Genomic DNA, 5129 nt, shown 5'->3' on the forward strand with positions numbered 1-5129 from the left:
TTTATACTACATTTTGTTATTGGGGAAAACAAAAATAAGTGAAAAATGCCTATTTAAATGTGCAGAAAGTAAGACATTTTCATTATTTTGTGTGACTTTGCTTTGCCACTTTAAACAACTCTGTGCACCTCTGTACCTAAACTGGCATAGAATGTTGTTCCACATGTTGACACAACGTATTCACTTTATTATCCGGCTGATCGGGTCCAAGCTTTTTTGACTCGGAGCTTCTCTTCCTCTGTCAAATGCCGTTGGTAGTGATTGAACGGAATTGTCTTTCTCTTCTCTTGCTGGCTAAATTACACGGTCTGTTGCGACTTCTTTGACTCTACGCTCAACAGCAACTCCTTCTGGTGCATTGCTCATCAGATGTACTTTGAGCCTCTCTGCCGCTGCTACAACCCAGTGGTTGGTGGTGTGTAAATCAACAGCATGAAGATGAATGCGGTCGGAACGCAGGTGCCGTGCTCCCCAACAAACTACTATCTCTTGTGTTGAAAAAGAGCGAACTGCGCAGGTACGACTCATAACAATAGTGAATGGGAAAATATTGTTGAGCCCCAGGCTAGAAAAATACCATATGTGCAGTGGTGGAGTCAATTATTTCAGGCCTTTAGGCATCGTCAAACTTTATAATCTACATTTTATTGCAGATTAAACATTTTACCCACCAACTATATAATATTAACCTTGCTAATTTAAAAATAATATATGGTTTTTTTTTAAGTCACTGTCTTATTCAATGAAGGTGCAGGATGTGGAGATGCACCATAGTGCCGTAAATTGGCAAGCTGCTACAAGGCATTACAATCTTCCCCTGAAACATTTGGAAGCTAAATGTTTTTCTCCAGTACGCAGCAGTGCTAGTTTCAAAGATATACATTCTGAGTGCCAGAGGGAAGAAAGCAGAGTCTAAAACAAACGTACAGCAACACGCCCCAGTATGTCTATTTATCAACTTCTTATGGATAATGTACCAAATTATTTACACATCAAACAGAAACAGAGCAACATAGACATCCCACTGCGGTCCTTTGTCCGGCTGACTGCTGAGAAGAATTTCTACCGGTAAGGCCCCGAGGCTTGTGAACTTTCTTCACCAAACCCTCATTTACTGCAGCTCTGCAGCCTTTTATGGACAGGTATTGCACAATCGGCTCGTGGAAGCTTGTGAGCTATCCTTATATAAGGCGACTCAAATTCACACCAGAAACAATCAGCTGAAAGTGGCAGAGCTGCAGAATGGGCAGTCCCAGAAACCTTTTCACAGTACAGTGTGTCATTTGATTCACAATTAAAACTCTAAATTATTTAGACTAGTATATCTTTAATGAAGAGGATAGTGGTTCCCACCACCATATTCCCGGCCAATCTAGGGATTTTGTTCAGTTCATTTCATTCATGACTCCGCTCTTCCCTCTCCGTTTTACAGGCTCTGAACAGCCAATAATTAATGAGAGACACCACACAGTAGCCTTTCCATGTATCTACAGCAGGTTCTCAACACAGAGTCCATATTGCTGCTAATTATAGTTTGGCATGGAACATTTCAGTGTGTCCAAATCAGAGCTAGGGATGGGTAGCTACTGACCTTTCTATGGCTCTGAAAGGCAGCAGCTGTGAATAGCAGTAACAATGCCCTCAGTGACATTACAGTGTGATGTGAACAACATTTCACAGATCATGGAAGAAGACTGTCGAGCTGGGATCACTGCTACTGAGAAATGATAGACGCCAAACTCTTGTCTGATATATGTTCCGTTATCCTATTATGAGCAATAATGTAAGAGATCTATTTTTGGGGAGTTTTACCTTGTAAATGATCTTGCTTCTCCAAATGAAACCCCGACATTGTGCTCTCTCTCCTGCCTTGCTCTCTGGTTGCTGTGTGTTATTATTGTGGTGCTATTCTCAAACCCAACCACCGAAGGTGGGGGGATACAGAACCGCCATGTTGACCATATGGTCAGTTTATTATGTATGCACCGGCAGAGCATCTTAATGAGAGTCCACATCCTGACAGTTACATTCTTTTGAGCCCAGACCACACACACCGACACAAATGATCACACACACACACACGGACACGTTAAGATGCACACACATGCACACACTGACTGTGTACACACACTACTTAAGTCACAAATGAACTACGTATGCACACAAACAAAAACTCTTGTGCATAGCCCGTTTCCTTTCACACACACACACCAGAAAACTGTGAAAAATCCTTCAAGCATAGGCATGGGCTCAAATCAAAGCCCTGTACTGACACCCAGTGGCAACAGTCACTCACAAAATGTTTCACTGGCCAACAAGGTCAGCACTCGACACAAACTGATTAGCTGAGGGTTGTTTTTGTGCTGCAGCAATTGCTAATGCATTTGACATACAGCCAAAATGAGTACTGCACAATTAATCAAAATGTTATTGAAATTGCAATACAATTGTTGTGGAATATTTCTTATGACTAGTCGGGAGAAGAAAGTTGAGGTTTTCTATCAATATAAAGTAAAACAGAGTTTTGATGAACGATCAAGGTTTGTAAAGTCAATTTATTTGCTTGCAAGCAAAGAGAACAGTCTCACAGACACATCGCAGTCATCTGGAAGAGTGCTCTACCCAACAGTCAGAATGCATGGACATTTATACTCAGACAGCTTCCTGTTATCTGCTTAGCTAACAAGAATACACAAAGAACACAACAAAAGGCAGGTCATCCTTCGAGCCTTAGTATATCATTTAAGACAGTCAGGAAGATGCTTTTATCTCCTGTTTACAAATCCCTTTTGTTCACAGTTTGCCTTACCCTAATCAGTTTAAACTCACAACAGATGCTTCCTTTGAAGTCACTGTGACATCGTAAAAATGACCATTTGCAGAGACAGAACAGACATTCTTTACCCTCACACATCATCTCTGCATGCAAAGGTTTACGCCTTTACAACTTCAGATAACGCGTCAGCAAAGGAAGTGAAAAGTATTTCAAACAGAGGATCTCTGTTAATCAAGGCCTCTCTGTGTCTCTGTCTTACGAAGAGTAAACAAACAGTGCACAAGATAACAGATAACAAGACACCTGGATACTAAACTAATTAAAGTAATCTACTGAAACTACAGTTTGGTGTCTGCTCTTTTAGGACTTACATTCCTTAAACCTTCACATTAGACTATGACATATTTTCCCATTACACAATCTATTGGCATCTTCTTTTTTTAAGATTATTTTTTTGCCTTTCTTGGAAAGTGGGAAAGAAATGCAGCAGGTTCACAGGAATGACTCGAACCCGTGCCATTGCAGTCAGGACAGGCTTGGTATGTGATGTGACCACTCTACCAGGAGATCTACCGGGTTATCTACCGGGAGATCGAATGAAAAGATACACCTCATCATCTCAGGCCTCTATTGGGCCATTGCTCATCAATTATAAAACATAGTTCATATGTACACCAGTACACAAAGCTCAATCCAAAACACTATATTGGACATCTTACAGTCATACATAGGGATGGTATTATAGTAAAAATATTTCTTTTGTATATAGCAACAACGGTACTGAATACAAAGTAGGCCGCCTATATGTAAGACTTGTAACGGTAAAAATGTTTTAACATGTCCTCAGCATATTTCTCTGCAAGATGTTCAACAGGAAACACCTGCTGTGACCGCAAAAGGTTCCATATGAGACAACAGCAGAAGATATGCTTTTGGGGTGTTGAAAAGGAAATATGCGAGACATAGCCCTCTCCTTCTCATGTCCTTTTGACTTCTCTTACTGTCTCCTTTCTGTTTTGTGAGGGTATAAATTAGAATGTACAGAGGTCAGTCGGGGGGCTTTCTCATCAGACTCTGCAATATGTGTCTGTGAATCTGTTCTCCTTGCTTGCAATGCAATAAATTGACTTTACAACTTTGATCATTCATCAAGACTGTTTATTTGATATTGATTGAAAACCTTCACTTTCTTCTCCCGAATAGTCATAGAAATATTCCACAACAGACTCTCCCAAAACAACTCCAGTGCACCCTCCACACAGCATTATCTTTAGTACAGAACAGAGAGTCCCTTACCAACACACCCAATGCTGTTCAACCAAAGAACCAACACTGCTGGAAACAGTCCATGTGGACAGCAAAACAAGTGGAACGCATTGGCCAAAATGCAATCTGGGAACCCACCAGCTATCATCTGACGAAGATTTAGCTAAAATTAGAATGTAAACTCCCTACTTGTGAAAAAACCCCGTTGTACGCGCCATCGCTCAACTCCAGTCTCGCATATCACGTTGCTAATCGGACCGCAAGAAGGAGAAGCACACGGAAAAGGAATTATTATCCTGGATATCGGCTGGCTACACGGGAAGCCCAGAAATATAGCCCCTCGCCCCCAGAGGATTACCCGTCATCAGGCCAGCCGATGGGTTTCGAGAATGCACAACATGTAACAAACTGAGGAACACATAATCAAAACATTACTAAATGTGATTAGTAATTATCTTGACAAAGTAGTGTTATTGCTAATATTACTGTTTTTGTGTATTGTGTGAATTCCTAATAAATTTGTAGTTCGATACTCTGAAAACAATTGACAGAGAGAAAGAGTCTGGAGGAGTCTGGCATCCATGTCTGTATGTGTGTTTCAGTGTAAATGACCCTTGTACCGTTTTATTGACACTCATAAAAACTGGATATATGACTTGAAATTTTAGTCGGTGATAAACTTTGATTAGTCACGCCACACACACAGAAATAACGTACATTACTCATGTTGGGTGGTTACGGTATCTTATGCTCATGGTTAGCTTTCAATATCTGTCAAACCTGCACACGCACTTTCTGGTTTGCATAGCTTTCATAACACACACACACACGCACACGCACACACACACACACACACACACGGGGCAGGACCTGACTGATACGGGTGTCTTCTCCTTAAGGTAGTGATAAACAGATGCAGACGAACAAAGGACTTTGACACAGTTGGTTTCCAGTGCACTCGACAAATAGAAACTTTTCAAACCTTTCAACGGGTTTCATTCAAAATACTTTGAATGGAACCTGTTTCCTGCGGTTAGAAAGTTGCTGATATTTAAGTTTGGAGGAAATTTTGTGAGCAGAGAGTGAG

This window comes from Anarhichas minor, unplaced genomic scaffold (genome assembly GCF_050575085.1).
Source record: "Anarhichas minor isolate MPS153535 unplaced genomic scaffold, ASM5057508v1 ptg000042l, whole genome shotgun sequence".
Lineage (NCBI taxonomy): Eukaryota > Metazoa > Chordata > Actinopteri > Perciformes > Anarhichadidae > Anarhichas > Anarhichas minor.